Genomic DNA, 17,159 nt, shown 5'->3' on the forward strand with positions numbered 1-17,159 from the left:
AGCATACTGCATTATTGGTGTTGTACCTGTACATTTATTTCTTTTGCATGCAGAGTAAATGTTGGATGCTTTTGCAAGTACAGTAGGGGTAGATTTATTTTTACACTGCAATTCTAGATTTCAGTTTGGACAGTGGACACCCCTCTCAAATATGAATTGCTTTGCAATTACATCTCTCTCTCAGTTACATCTCTGACCTTATCTCCCTTTACACTCCCGCCCGTCCTCTTCGCTCTGCTAATGCACGCTGCCTCTCCTGCCTTCTGATTACCTCCTACCACTCCTACCTCCAAGATTTTGCACATGCTGCCCCCTTTTTCTGGAATTCTCTACCTCTCCCCCTCAGACTCTCCACCTCTCTACAAAACTTCAAATGGGCTCTCAAGACACACTTCTTCACTGAGCCCAGCCATCTCTTATCCTAAGACTTCTGTAGCCCACACTCACTTTCTACCCCATCTGTGACACCCCTGTCTGTGTACCCCTCCCCTTTAGAATGTAAGCTCTCTTGAGCATGGTCCTCTTTCCTCATGTGCTTTTACGTCTCTTACCTAACCTATCTTCTTTTCAATGCTCCCTTTGATGGCACCAATTCCCTCGGTTTTCTACCACCGTGATACTTATTTCAGTGCTGTTTACTGACACAGCTATGTTTATATACCCTGTACTTGTCTTATATTGTATTGAACTGTACAGTAAGTCACTGTCTTCATGTTTTGCTTATTTGTTTACTCTGTAATTGGGGCTGCGTATCCCATGTGGTGCCATATAAATAAATGATAATAATAATAAATATTTTAAATCTGCCCCACCTGCAGTGCAACATGATTTTGCTTCAGAATAAACTCCTCAATGCCCAATGTCTCTGAATTAAAGATCCTTTACTGTACGAGCCACGAGAGATAACAAGAAATAATATATGTGTCTGAAGGAATGAAGCTGGCAGGCCATGCAATAGAATCTAACTGCACTGTAGCGCCTGCCCAATCTACCCTTATGACTGATGATTGCCGCATCCAGCCTTGTATCATTTGGATGACAGGCTATCACTGTATTCAGCAATCCGTGACTGTGCACTTGGTTATTCAATTGATAGAACTCCTGTTAGGACACAAAGGTTAATAAGTATTGCTGTTCTCTGTGCCGAGTGCTTGCTGCTTATTAAGTGACTTCAGTTCAGTTAATCACTTAAGCTATAATAGACAAGATAAGGCAGATGAAGATAAAGAATTGAAGGACTCATTCAGGAACACCTATTTATCTAACACATTATACATTGTATATACAATTTCAGATTTATATATATTACAGTATATGCATACATGCTTCATACTTATTCATAAATATACCCTTCAATCCCACATGCACATCTGTAGATAAGGCTGATGGGGATGCATTTGGCCCTTCAAATGGATTTAACAAATTTGTCTGATTGACCATTTTTGTTTGTTTTCAGTGTTTGGTAACAAATGGTCATTTATCATTTGCTCCCATACATTACCAGATTTTCATTCCAACCAGCCAGATCAGACAGTAAATCTTTAGGTTAAGAATGTAGCTACAATAGGTGCAGGCAGTGCAGCTGCTATGGGGCCCAGAGCTGAGAGGGGCCCACCTTCCCTGTCAAAGTTACATGTGCTATATACATTTATCGCCATTGGGTGGTACGTAGGGGTCCTTTCAAACTTTTTCCTTGGGGCCTGCAATATATCTAGGTATGCCCCTAGACCTGCTCATTGTAGTGTGGTATGAATAGAACTGGAGGGCATTTTTTTAATATTATATAACATGAACCAGGGCACTGTAGTGAGGCACAATATGACTGGGGGGCACTATATATCATAATGTGAATTGGGGGTACTGTGCGGCATAATGTGTACTGGCAGTTCTGAAATGTGACACAGGGTGAATTTAAGCACTACTACAATTCATAACAAAAACTTGGGCACTACTATGGGGCATAACATTAAATAAGGCTGTACTATGGTTCAGAAAAGGAACTAGGGCACTTATCCTTTATTTATATAGCTCCACAAGGGATCCGCAGCACCCATTACACAGTACATAATGAAATGAGCAAACAAGAAAACAGCACTTACAGTTCAGGACAATATAGGACAGGTATGGAAAACCCAGGGTTAGGTGCCATCAAAGGGAGTAAGGAGTATAAGTTAGTGTAAGTAAGAAAAGGAGGAAAGAAGTCCCTGCTCTTAATTAACAACTACTGCAGAGAAGTGTCACTCTCGAAGTACTGGGACGAGGGCCATGTTGCTATGGGGCCCACAAATGTTGCTATGGGGCCCACAAAGTTCTGGCTACGCCCCTGCTTTAGGTGTATGGCCAGTCTTAAGGTGCAAAAATACTTGACGATTCCCTCCATGAACGATGTCGCTAACGATTTCCATTGACCTGAAGGAGTGTCCCTGAGCAAATGATATTGAGCATACGCACTGAACGATTTGCAAACGATGAACGATCATTGTTCAGGCACCAGGCTACAGCAGTTTATTTAAATACTGGGTTGACATTACAGGGAACTGGGTTGGCATTACAGTTGGGGGTGGGCAGGGCCTCAGGAGGTGATAAATGGCCTTAGCCATTTTAATTATTTGCATTTATGCTCTGTGGCTAGTTTGGTGTGGTTTATGCCAGCCAGCTGAACGCTCTCACATTGCTATTTTGCTGTGCTTTGTTTTTGGCTTGCCTTATAACAAAGTGACTACTTCTTCTGATTTTTGTGATGGATCCCTATTATCGTTACCAAGTGATGATAGTAAATGCTGGAGTTGCATTGCTAGCTGAGAGGGAGAGAGTTGCATTGTTAGCTGAGCAGGAGAGGTTGCAGAAACACAGAAGGCTTCGCTCTTGTTGGACGAAGGAGTGGCTGTTGCGGAGGGATTCCCTCTCATAGGCAAACGTAGGGGGGTTTCTGGTTGTCCACAAACCCCCCTCCACTTGGCAAGTGGCTCAAATTATGACAACAATAGCAATGTGAGAGCCGGTGCCACAACATGCAGTGTAAGGGAAAGAGCCGAGCTGCTGCACATGCCCAGTGGTAGCAGCTTCTTCTACCATGTTTGCTATGTGTGTGGATCTGAGTCTTCAGTCATTACACTGGATCAGAGTGTAGCTTCCAGGAAGAAGAGACAGGAGCCTTACCATGAGGTGGAAGAAAGTGTGCTTAGAAAGTGCAGTACAGGTTCTATTATATTTGTGTAAGTGCAGTACTGGTTCTATTATATTTGTGTATTTATTTATTAGGGTATGTTTAACCTTTTGCTGACCACTAATGTATATTATTTAAAAATGTTTGATACAGCCTATACTATAGACCATCTATAGTGCTAAATATTAATACTGTATTCCATACAATATCCAGTGTATAAAAAGACCAATGTGTACATTAATGTCCAGGGTGTTACTAGGGTCTTCTACTGCTCCCCCAGACTCCTGCACTGGTACTAATGTTCCACAGAGTGGAGATTGTGGACTGCATTTGGAAATCTCCCTCTTGAAATCCTGCGTTTGCCACTGCCTCTCTCACGTGGTGCTTCTTTCTGAGATCCACAAGAACAACCCGGATGACTACCAGATCTTCTTGCACATGAATGATGCCAAATTCAGTAAGTTGTTGAGTCTGTTGAGGCCTTACATCCAGAGGCAGGATACTAAGCTGCGCAGGGCTATACTGCTTATCGCAAACCTACGATACCTGGCGATTTGCAGATCCTTACAGGACATGAAGTTTGGGTCTGTTATCTCACCGCAGGCTTTGTGGGTCATCATTCTGGACATCTGCAAAGCCATATACTCTGTACTCAGGCAGCAGTATTCAAGGTAAGAACATTTTACTATATGTTTGACCCATAAATCTTATTTGCTGCACCTCTTTAAAGTTCACGCAGCTGCCCTCAACTGTCATATGCTGTACCCCCATATGTTTGATGCTTTTTTGAGAGACCCCAAAATCTCACGTGCTGCTGCCCCTTAAGGTTAATGCTGCTGGCCACCACAGAACTATTAGTTTGAGGATTAAATGCATGTATTCATTGTTTGTTATTTTTTCAGTCTAGTTACCCGCATCAGTGGAGAAGTAGCTTTGTGCTGCTGCGGATTTTGAGGCACGGTGGAATTTCCCAAACTGTGATGGAAGCCATCGACGGGAGAAGCATATCCGGATTATTCTACCTGCCAAATCTGGATCATTGTATTATACGTAATAATTACAAAGGCTTCTTTAGTATTGTGATGATGGCCATAGAAGATGCCAACTATGAGTTTATCTATGTGTACGTTGGCAAACATGACCGTGCATCTGATGGTGGGTCCTTTAAGGATATACTATTTTATGAGAGGCTCATCTCTAAAAGCCTCAATCTCCCTCCAGCTTCGCAGTGCATGAATGGATTGAAGTTTGTCTTTGTTGCTGATGATGCTTTTGCGCTGAATGAGCATGTCATGAAACCATACTTTTAAAGGGGTTTGACAGCAGAGAGGAGGTTCTTTAATTACCGGCTTTCAGGGGCACACCGCACAGTGGAGAATATCTTTGGGATTGTTAGCAATCGGTTTTGTGTTTTCCATTAGCCCATTAATCTCTAAGTAGATAAAAGAGACTGGGTGGTGTTGGCATGTTGCGCACTGCATAATTTCCTCAGGCGCAAGAACATGTCACACAGAACCCCAACCACAGCACTGCCAGAACCTCCAGACATTGTGGACAATGACAAATTCACTATTGTACGTTGAACAGTGGTTGGATAATTGGCCCCCGGTGAAGCCAAAAATGCCAGGGAGAAATACCTGTCCTATTTTAACAGAGAAGGGGTAACCTGAATAAAAAGTGATAATGTGGTAATTTTTATTCTTTTAAAATTGTGTGGTATAATTTAATCAAATAAGTTGTATATGCTTTAAACTACTACTTAACATGTTTAATTTATGGACTTGGGTACTAAGGGCCTTTATACAGGCTGTCTTGTCTTTAGCATTGCATGTGGTATCTTTAAATCTTTGTTTTTGCTTTACCTTTAAGTGCCGACAGAGTAGCGAAACGGCACCCAGAATAATAAAGCACACTGCAAGCAGTTAATTTAACATTTTAAAGTTTTTACTTCACTTTCTCATACAGATGATGAAGTTAAATCTGGATTTTACTGCTTGCAGTGTCCATTATTAATCTGGGTGCCACCTCGTTGCTGTGTATATATTGGATCCTCGCTGTGGTTTACCTAGGCTAGCACCGGTCATCACACTTGGATACTGGAGTGCTGATAAACCGGCATTCCAGCACATTGTGGAGACACATACCCTTGAAGATTATCAATGGTATTAAATCCATAGTGGAACATTTGTATCGATCAATGGAAAAACCAGGGAGTCCTATCAGGTTGCTTATTTATAGTACTGGTTCGCAATAATACACTCAGGTGCCATCATTAGGATATACGAATGCTTAAGAAACCACAGTGGCCGTAACTCATTTGCAACAGTTATTATGGTGTTTCAAGCATGTGTATGTAATAGTGTACTCATTTACTTTGATGATGTCAATTATATATAATGGTGTCCTAATAATGTGTAAATTAAATATAAAATTAGATATTTTAATTTATAAATATATATATATATATATATATATATATATGTATACTAAATATATGGACTAAATAAAGTCCAAAACCAACATTGTGGTAGTCTGACCCACTCCTGGTCATCCTACAACAAGACTCCAAGACAGCGCACAGAAACTTTTCTGAAGCACCCAATAACCAAATTTAAAAAAATTCAAATTAAAAAACTGTGGATTGCCTTGGAAAGTGGTGTGTGTACTCAGCCATGCTGAGTGGGGATCAATCAAAGAGTAAGTGAGAATGATGTGAGGTGGCATAGGGGCCCGTGATGCAGTATGGGTGGGTGGTTGCGGGAGGAGGAATTGGTGGGGGATACGCCTGATAACACAGTTAATTAAAGGTGGGAGAGGGAGTTGGCCTGTGTATTGTATGTGACGGTAGCACAGGGCATTCAGGCAATTGCTGATTGTACTCACATGCTAACCCATCACATAGAATACTCTTGAAACTATGACACCGGATTGAATCCAGCTTCGTCATTTCAGAGGCGATAGTCATACCAAAAATAAGAAATTCATCTGGGGGCTTCTGCAGAACCTCCTCTGCGCACTTCAGAAAGCTTCCTGTATGCATCACTTCAGAGCTGGAAGTCTTCACTGACATCCAACGTCTCTTGGTGGGTGGCTGAGGTGGCAAGCTGTCCAATAAGTGCACTTCCAGCTCTGTGGGCTCACTGATAGTAGGGTTGGCTTCTTTATCCGAGGGGACATGCTGTAATAGGAAAAAAAAATAGTACCAGTAAATGCTTTCTTTAACAAAAAAATACTTACCTGGTGGAATGGTTTTGCTAATGCAGTGAAAGGAGAGGAAAATAGTGCCAAGTGGAGATGTTGAACATATCAATCATGCAACTTTGTGAAATCAGGTGCATTATACAAAATTATACATAGCAGCTGACTAGTTGATCATGAGCCAATTGTCCACTGACACACTTCTCTTTTGCCATTGCTTCACAAATGTGATTCGGTTACAGAATTATTATTTTTTTAAACAAAAATGGTTTAGGATGTGTTTGCAATAGTTATCTACTTACCAGCTCCTGACTGCCCGATTGCTCCTCCTCAATCCCCTCGCGCGACTCCGGCATCATTGAGCACCGTGACTGTTTCTTTGGGTTTTGTTCCAGTGTAAAAAGGAAGAGGTCATAGGTGGTCATTCCAAGTTGTTCGCTCACTAGCAGTTTTTAGCAGCCGTGCAAACGCTATGCCGCCTCCCACTGGGAGTGAATTTTAACTTAGCAGATGTGCGAACGAAAGGATCGCACAGTGGCTACAAAGTTTTTTGTGCAGTTTTAGAGTAGCTCAAAACCTACTCAGCGCTTGCGATCACTTCAGACTGTTCAGTTCCTGTTTTGACGTCACAAAACGCCCTGCCTTCGCCCAGCCACGCCTGCGTTTTTCCTGGCACGCCTGCGTTTTTTCGAACACTCCCTGAAAATGGTCAGTTGACATCCAGAAATGCCCACTTCATGTCAATCACTCTGCGGCCAGCAGTGCGACTGAAAAGCTGCGCTAGACCCTGTGTGAAACTACATCGTTCGTTGTAATAGTACGTCGCGCGTGCGCATTGCGCCGCATACGCATGCGCAGAAGTGCCGTTTTTTAGCCTCATCGCTGCACAGCGAACAAATGCAGCTAGCGAACAACTCAGAATGCCCCCCATAGTACCACAGTGTTGGTTTGTGGGCTTCTTCAGCCCCTGCTCTTGAATGCTCTGGCTCCTTAACCCTCTTGTGTTCTTTAAGGAATACTGTTCGGAAATCCTGGATCTTCTTCTTGACCCAGTGGATGTCAGCCTAACTATGTCTGCCTTTACTGTACTGGACTAGTTGCTGGCATATTCAAGAATGCCCCTTCCCACGACTCTGAAAGACGTCCAACTGTTCATAAGCTTTGCCAACTACTATCGTAAATTCATTAGGGACTTCTCCACCATCATTGTTCCTATTAGTGCTCTCACTCGAAAGGGTGGCAATTCATCTCGTTGGTCAGAAGAAGTCACTAAAGCTCATTTCCTTTTTGAGGCAACTAGATACTTCTCTGCCATTCATCTTGGAGGTGGATGCCTCTTCTGTGGGAGTCGGAGTAGTTCTTTCTCAACAGGCTCAAGACGGTCACCACCACCCTTGTGTATTATTCTCCTGCAAACTCTTGCCCGCTGAATGCAACTATGCTATTGGGGATCAAGAATTACTCGCCATTAAATTAGCTCATAATAGACAATATATAGACTAATAGACTAATAATAGACAATAATAGACTAAAAGACATACTGTATAGTCTATTAGTTGTCTAAATATTGTACCTGTCGACATTATGTTTTTAAGGTCTAAATTAAGTTATAAACCATCTAGTGGGGATCCAGATATGGTCCTGGTGACAAAAAGAATCCAGATCTGGTTCAGGTGTCCTGGGGGACTTCAGACCTGGTCCAGGAATTCAGAGGGAGTCCACATCTGATCTTGGTGTCAAGAGGAAGCCCTCATATATGGCTTTACACTGCAACTAGTATGAGGCGGAAACCCTCTATAATTTACTTGACTGAGCTTAATCTGTTATAATAACCTCATCCTATTTATTGTAAATAGATTAGCACTGTGTTTACTATAGCTGAATCTGCGTAATTAGAATTAATATGTTATTTTCAATATAGGAATTCATTTTACTTTCCCAGTTTGTTATTCCTTTGTTGTAACCCTGGTCACATTGATGTTCATATTATATTTTAATTTGTGTATCGGTATTGCTAGTCAGTTTAGGAAGTATAATGAATATGTATACTGCATAGCCTAAGTAGACTCCGCTGACTGCCTGCTAAGACTTGTGGGGTTCTTACTATTGCGTCACCATTCTTTACACTACACTACTGTATTTTAAGCCGTGTTTTGTTATTATTGTGAAACCTCACATATTTAAGATTCAAGGGAGTTTACAATATAATACAGTTAATCCTCTTATAAATGCCATTTGCATTGTCAGTTTTAATTTGTGCAAACCTGTAGTACTGTTGTCCTGTTTATGTTAAGGTTATTCAAGGACAGACCTGTAGTTCAGGTGGATGGTTGTAATTTAGTTCAGTCGCGTGGTGTGGACAGTGCGGTGTTATAAGAATCACTCACACATTTTCTGTTCTGGTGACATAGGGGCAGGTTCTGAGACAGATGGAAAGTGGCTGTGACAGTGTGATGCCAATGGGAGCCTTGTTCATTACCTTACGCTGATGAGAATTACTGTAGGTCTAATGCGTCTGGCTTCTAGTAGGCAGAACCTTTGCCCATTGTTTTTTCATCCACATCCGCAACTGTCATTATTAATATCTGTGCTTGCATTAGCTCCATGCCAGGATGCCAAAGATTTGTAAAAAAAACAGGCTTCCCTTCTCCATATGCACGGCTCAGAATAGAACGGAATTAATGCTACATGCCCAAAACAGGACAGCTGTGTGTGCTTACAATGTCCCTGTCCAGTTCCCACCCTGAAATGCCCATTTCACACAAAGACAGATCCAGCCAAGATCAGTCCAACTCATCTCGGACAGAGATATACAAAAATGAGTAAATTTGTTTCTGTGGATGCATAATTTACTAAAAGAGCATTGTGATAAAAGCACTGGTAATTTCCAGTAAACTGTATTTGTCCCAGGTTTCAAACCTATACAGTATGTTTTTAAAAAAACAGGAAAATGTCTGTGGTTGCAAAACAGACTTGATAAACTTTTGTACTGTAGTAAAAGCCAATTAAGGATTCCTGGGGTTATGGATGGAGAGTGAGAGCAGACTCCATCCATTAGGCCCATTTCAGATCTTCAGGTCTTCAGCCTGAAAACAGGCTAACTAATACAGTACTTGCACCTGTAAAAGGCTAATAAAGGTATGCATGATTTTGGATGAAAACGCAGCAGGCTTGTTAAGAGACAGTGGTGGAAATTTACTAAGGTCCCGAATCCATTTGAGTTTGTCTTTTTTTCTAATACCCCTTTTCCACTAGCTCAAAAAACACGGGTAAATGCATGGGGGTGCGCATTTACCCGTGTTTTTTGCTAGTGGAAAAGGTTCCCCCAGCAAAGACCCAGATCAAGTGACCTGTGAATCCTACCCGGGTAGCTACCTGGGTAGGACGCGGGAATGATCCGGGTAGGGTTGTAGGTAAACGGAAGCCGTGTCGATGTGACACGGCTCTTGTTTACACTGCATGGAAGGACGGCGCTGGGAGATCATGTGATCTCCCAGCGCCGCCCCTGCCGTGTCACTAGCAGCGTCACCAACCCGGCAATATGTTGGGTTGGTGAGCGCAGTGTAGAAGGGGGCTCTAGCATGGGTCGCAGCCGTGTCAGGCTCCCGGCTGCGACCCGTGCTAGCTAGTGGAAAAGGGGTATAAGTGTCATCTCGGTAATTTACTAAACTGGAAACTTGGCAGTGTTTGGGCCATTCGTATTGTTTTTCCCGGTCGACTACACAAATACGAATTAATAGACCATCGGACAAACGCGTCTGTTAGTTTATACAACATGGTAATTTACCAAAGATTCGTATTTGTAAACTTGAACGGAAAAGCTTAAGGGGGCAATTCTGAGTTGATCGCAGCAGCAAGTTTGTTAGCAATTGGGCAAAACCATGGGGGTAATTCCAAGTTGATCGCAGCAGGAATTTTGTTAGCAGTTGGGCAAAACCATATGCACTGCAGGGGGGGCAGATATAACATGTGCAGAGAGAGTTAGATTTGGGTGTGGTGTGTTCAATCTGCAATCTAAATTGCAGTGTAAAAATAAGATTTTAAACCTACCGGTAAATCTTTTTCTCCTAGTCCGTAGAGGATGCTGGGGACTCCGTATGGACCATGGGGTATAGACGGGCTCCGCAGGAGATATGGGCACTATAAAGAACTTTAGAATGGGTGTGCACTGGCTCCTCCCTCTATACCCCTCCTCCAGACCTCAGTTAGAGAAACTGTGCCCAGAGGAGATGGACAATGCGAGGAAAGGATTTTGTTAATCTAAGGGCAAGATTCATACCAGCCCACACCATCCACACCGTATAACCTGGAATATACGCAACCAGTTAACAGTATGAACAAAAAACAGTATCAGCTAAAGACTGATCTGAATTGAAACATAACCCTTATGGAAGCAACAGCTATATAGAAGCCTTGCAGATTTTGTCCACACTGGGACGGGCGCCCAGCATCCTCTACGGACTGGGAGAAAAAGATTTACCGGTAGGTTTAAAATCTTATTTTCTCTTACGTCCAAGAGGAAGCTGGGGACTCCGTAAGGACCATGGGGTTTATACCAAAGCTCCAGACCGGGCGGGAGAGTGCGGACGACTCTGCAGCACCGACTGAGCAAACGCAAGGTCCTCATCAGCTAGGGTATCAAACTTATAGAACTTTGCAAAAGTGTTTGAACCTGACCAGGTAGCTGCTCAGCAAAGCTGTAAAGCCGAGACGCCTCGGGCAGCCGCCCAAGAAGAGGCCACCTTCCTAGTGGAATGGGCCTTTACCGAATTTGTTAACCGCAATCCTGCCGTAGAATGAGTCTGCTGAATCGTGTTACAGATCCAGCGAGCAATAGTCTGCTTCGAAGCAGGAGCACCAACTTTGTTGGCTGCATACAGGACAAACAGTGCTTCTGTTTTCCTAACCCGAGCCATCCTGGCTACATAGATTTTTAAGGCCCTGACTACATCCAGGGACTTGGAATCCTCCAAGTCACCCGTAGCCACAGGCACCACAATAGGTTGGTTCATATGAAATGAAGGAACCACCTTAGGCAAAAATTGAGGATGAGTCCTCAACTCTGCTCTATCCACATGGAAGGTCAAATAGTGGCTCTTGTGAGACAAGGCCACCAATTCAGACACTCGCCTTGCAGATGCCAAGGCCAACAACATGACCACCTTCCAAGTGAGAAATTTCAATTCAACCGTTTGAAGAGGTTCAAACCAGTGAGACTTCAGGAATCGTAACACCATGTTAAGGTCCCAAGGTGCCACTGGGGGCACAAAAGGAGGCTGGATGTGCAGCACTCCCTTTACAAAAGTCTGGACTTCTGGGAGAGAAGCCAATTCCTTCTGAAAGAAAATAGACAGGGCCGAAATCTGTACCTTAATGGAGCCTAATTTTAGGCCCATATCCACTCCTGTCTGTAGAAAGTGGAGAAAACGGCCCAGATGGAAATCTTCCGTAGGAGCATTCTTGGCTTCACACCAAGAAACATATTTCCTCCAGATACGGTGATAATGTTTTGCCGTCACCTCCTTCCTAGCCTTTATCAGAGTAGAGATTGTCAAAGTCGAAAAATATTGCAGTACACACATCACGTACGAACTACACACAGATGGCCTCCACGCGTGTACTTGTTCTGCTGTGCGTGCACATATTCGCAATTTGCGTATGGTCGCTCCCGTGGTCGTGCGCATCAGCGCGTGGTTTGGGTATTTACGGTAGAGTTTATGAACGCATGGAAGGCTATCAAAATACATTACATATTTAATCCAAATAGTGCACAATGGCCCTCATTCCGAGTTGTTCGCTCGCAAGCTGCTTTTAGCAGCATTTGCACACGCTAAGCCGCCGCCTACTGGGAGTGAATCTTAGCATATTAAAATTGCGAACGAAAGATTAGCAAAATTGCGAATAGACACTTCTTAGCAGTTTCTGAGTAGCTCCACACTTACTCGGCAACTGCGATCAGTTCAGTGCTTGTCGTTCCTGGTTTGACATCACAAACACACCCAGCGTTCGCCCAGACACTCCTCTGTTTCTTCAGCCACTCCCGCGTTTTTCCCAGAAACGGTAGCGTTTTTTCGCACACACCCATAAAGCGGCCTGTTTCCGCCCAGAAACACCCACTTCCTGTCAATCACATTACGATCACCAGAACGAAGAAAAAACCTCGTAATGCCGTGAGTAAATTACCTGACTGCATAGCAAATTTACTTGGCGCAGTCGCACTGCGGATATTGCGCATGCGCATTAGCGACTAATCGCTCCGTTGCGAGAAAAAATAACGAGCGAACAACTCGGAATGACCCCCAATGTACACATAGCCTCCCTGCACCACATCAGAAAGTAACAACAGTTTGAATGGTTTCAGAACAAAGGGATTCACCTTTACAGAATAGGAGGGGACAGAACAAGGTTACAAGGTGGTGTTTGGTATCCAGCTGTAGGGTATTTTAAGGGAAACATTCCGGTGTTTGTTTGAGGAAGATCGCATGTTCCTGCGGATAGTTATGTGCAGGAGCAAAATATAGATATAAACTGTATTTACTGTACATTATGTATGCGGCGGGAATCCAGAGGAGACCACCCACAAGAGCAGTGAAAATAGACATCGCCCACCTATTCAAACAGACCTATGACCTCTCCTGTACTGTAAATGACCATCCCTGTGTCCAATGGACAAAGAGATTACAGTATCCATTGTGTTATGTTTTGGATGAAGTGAATAAAGAGAGCCTGCAGCAGGCCTGGTCAGAGAGAAGGCTCACAACGTTATCTATCAGATGGCGGAGGACCGGACCGGGTAGCGCAAGCGAATCCGCTCACGTATGTAACATTGACTGTAGCCATTTACTCTGTTATATTGTATTGTATTGTTTGTATTGTAACCCCCTTTCAGAAATAATACGCTGTGGTGTCGGAACCCAGTGGTTTAACTACAGACTGGTGTTGTGTATTTCTTTCCCTGCTAAGGTTTAAAGTGTAATAGCATCACACTGCATTGCTGCATAAGGTTTAAAGTGCAATAGCATCACACTGTATTGCTGCATAAGGTTTAAAGTGTAATAGCATCACACTGCATTGCTGCATAAGGTTTAAAGTGTAATAGCATCACACTGCATTGCTGCATAAGGTTTAAAGTGTATTTATTGGGTGTGTACGTGCTGTGTGTACTTTGTACTGTCAGCGCGGCGTTTGTACGCAAAGTCCGTACACGATACGGGACTCTGTACGCTAACAGCGTAAAAAGTACGTAAAGTGTGTTTAAGGTATAGCTTTCATTCCTGTATATAAATCAGCATTGTCAATTGGGGGCTCTCACGGGATATCACGTTCTTAATGATGCACTGTACATTACAAACGCGGCTGTAATTGACCGGCTCCAATGGACGCATTGAGAAGCTGATGAAAATAACATCCACGTTAATGTAATTTTGTGGTATCAGTAAGCTGCTGGTATGAAATTCAAGGGACAATGCGTTTCTAATAATATTTAAGATGCTAAAATTTATTTTTATTGTTGAAAAACAAGGTTCAAATAAGTCATATTGTGTTTGATTCAGACTGGATTGTTTATCTGTTTAAGTAGGTTTAAAAGTATATTTAAAAGTTGCTGCATAGCCTTGATATAGTGTTGTTTTTTTTTTTTAACTCAGGCCTAAAATAACTTCAGGTGCTTGTATGATGTGTGATTTCTTTGTGACAAAGGAAGCCGCATGGTCTGTCCTCCATTTTGGACTAACCACATGGCCTGTCCACCATTTTGTGTAACCCTAATGGATGTGGAAGGGGGAGGAGCAGCGGCCATTTTGGGAAGGTCATTTTTCTAAATGGCTGATTTTCACTGCCCAGAATAATCAGCTCTCCTTGGTCACATGAATCACCATTTATGAGTTACCAATGCATTTATTTAACCCATGCCATAGTCAATTACAAATAGTTTCAGCTGGGCCTAGTGAAAGTTAATAGTGAGATGAATACTTAGTGTAAGAATTACACACAGATATAAAAAAAAAAGTTTTTTTTCTTTTACCTCTAGGATTTAGTAACTCTGCTTGCTATAAGATAGCCATTGAAATGCAAATTAACCTGTGTAACTGCTTTTTCCTAGCAGTGAAAAACCACCTTTACAGGCAGCCAAAAGCACATAGCATTGATATGCAAATTAGAAGCACTGAATGGGTAAATGAGTCCCATAGGAGATCAGTGAATAGTACATATATATAATATTACAATTGTGTGTGTTTATATCAATGTATGTTCTGCAAGATGGCTATCCAATCTGAATCATATCATTTAAATTATTGATTATTGCTAGAGTCATTATAGATTTGTGTGAAATAGGATACATTTGTTGCTATATAGGTAAATTTATAGGTAAATCTAAAATAACAGTATTTTAAGGAAGTAAGCGTAAAGCACAAACTCAGTCTGGCCTAGTTGTAAAGGTTTATATGGAACAAGTGTGTGTTGTGTTTAGTGGGCAATAGTAGTTTTTATTGCTCACATTTATAGAGCTGTGTGATTTACTGCGGATGTATGGTTTTGTACACGTGTCTCAGACAAAGTACGGAACTGCACACGCAGCGTAAGAGACACGCACGGTCGCGTGTTTGCGCAAAGTGCGTAAGAATGAGTACAAATTATACAATAGTGTCATTTAGTTCAAAGGTGGGATAGTAGACATTTAATACAATAGCACATAACTATCAGATTTCAAAAGCAGGTTACTCTAAATTTAGTTTAAAAACTGTATTGCCCCTGGGGTAAGGCTGCCTATCTGAATGAATCCAAATTTTCTGTACAGAAAAGACAAAGTGTACTTAAAGAGCATGAGGAAGGCTTAGGCCGTAGGCTTGTGGGCCATTACTTCAAAGGACATTATTCAAAGGATAACTACAAATTTAAAAATAATTTTGACGCTACACTAGATATATTGGTCACATCTTCAACTGATATTGATTGTGAAGTGACTCCTCCTCCTTCTTCCTTTTCTTCAACAGGTAATTCCATCTTCTACACTCCTGCAGAACATTGCACTCAAATAACTGCTGGTAATTCCATCTTCTACACTCCTGCAGACCATTGCACTCAAATAACTGCTGGTAATTCCATCTTCTACACTCCTGCAGAACATTGCACTCAAATAACTGCTGGTGAATATATACTTGTCTAGGTTTATTGTAAATGAGAGCTGCAGATTATCACTACTGATTGCACTGAAATAGTAATTAGCAAATTGGGTGTTAATAATTATAGCATTAAAATAGGCATAAGGCATCTGCTTTTATATTAGATTGCTTATGCACATGATGGGTTGCTATTGATAAATTGGAATGTTATCTCCTGAGTATAGGCATGAGGGCATGACTGTGATAAATCTCGTTTGGTTTGTTCGCTTGTTTTCTTAAAACTTTTATTACTAGTCATTGCTGGGGGAGGGTTCATTGGAGTTTGGGTGTAATCAGTGTATTCACATGCTTGGTCCATTACTTAAAGAGCATGAGGAAGGCTTAGGCCGTAGGCTTGTGGGCCATTACTTCAAAGGACATTATTCAAAGGATAACTACAAATTTAAAAATAATTTCGACGCTACACCGACGTTATTAGATATAGTGGTCACATCTTCAACTGATATTGATTGTGAAGTGACTCCTCCTCCTTCTTCCTTTTCTTCAACAGGTAATTCCATCTTCTACACTCCTGCAGAACATTGCACTCAAATAACTGCTGGTAATTCCATCTTCTACACTCCTGCAGAACATTGCACTCAAATAACTGCTGGTAATTCCATCTTCTACACTCCTGCAGAACATTGCACTCAAATAACTGCTGGTGAATATATACTTGTCTAGGTTTATTGTAAATGAGAGCTGCAGATTATCACTACTGATTGCACTGAAATAGTAATTAGCAAATTGGGTGTTAAGAATTATAGCATTGAAATAGGCATAAGGCATCTGCTTTTATATTAGATTGCTTATGCACATGATGTGTTGCTATTGATAAATTGGAATGTTATCTCCTGAGTATAGGCATGAGGGCATGACTGTGATAAATCTCGGTTGGTTTGTTCGCTTGTTTTCTTAAAACTTTTATTACTAGTCATTGCTGGGGGAGGGTTCATTGGAGTTTGGGTGTAATCAGTGTATTCACATGCTTGGTCCATTACTTAAAGAGCATGAGGAAGGCTTAGGCCGTAGGCTTGTGGGCCATTACTTCAAAGGACATTATTCAAAGGATAACTACAAATTTAAAAATAATTTCGACGTTACACCGACGTTATTAGATATATTGGTCACATCTTCAACTGATATTGATTGTGAAGTGACTCCTCCTCCTTCTTCCTTTTCTTCAACAGGTAATTCCATCTTCTACACTCCTGCAGAACATTGCACTCAAATAACTGCTGGTAATTCCATCTTCTACACTCCTGCAGAACATTGCACTCAAATAACTGCTGGTAATTCCATCTTCTACACTCCTGCAGAACATTGCACTCAAATAACTGCTGGTGAATACCGGTATATACTTGTCTAGGTTTATTGTAAATGAGAGCTGCAGATTATCACTACTGATTGCACTGAAATAGTAATTAGCAAATTGGGTGTTAAGAATTATAGCATTGAAATAGGCATAAGGCATCTGCTTTTATATTAGATTGCTTATGCACATGATGGGTTGCTATTGATAAATTGGAATGTTATCTCCTGAGTATAGGCATGAGGGCATGACTGTGATAAATCTCGGTTGGTTTGTTCGCTTGTTTTCTTAAAACTTTTATTACTAGTCATTGCTGGGGGAG

Source organism: Pseudophryne corroboree, chromosome 10 (assembly GCF_028390025.1).
Source record: "Pseudophryne corroboree isolate aPseCor3 chromosome 10, aPseCor3.hap2, whole genome shotgun sequence".
NCBI classification, from domain to species: Eukaryota; Metazoa; Chordata; class Amphibia; order Anura; family Myobatrachidae; genus Pseudophryne; species Pseudophryne corroboree.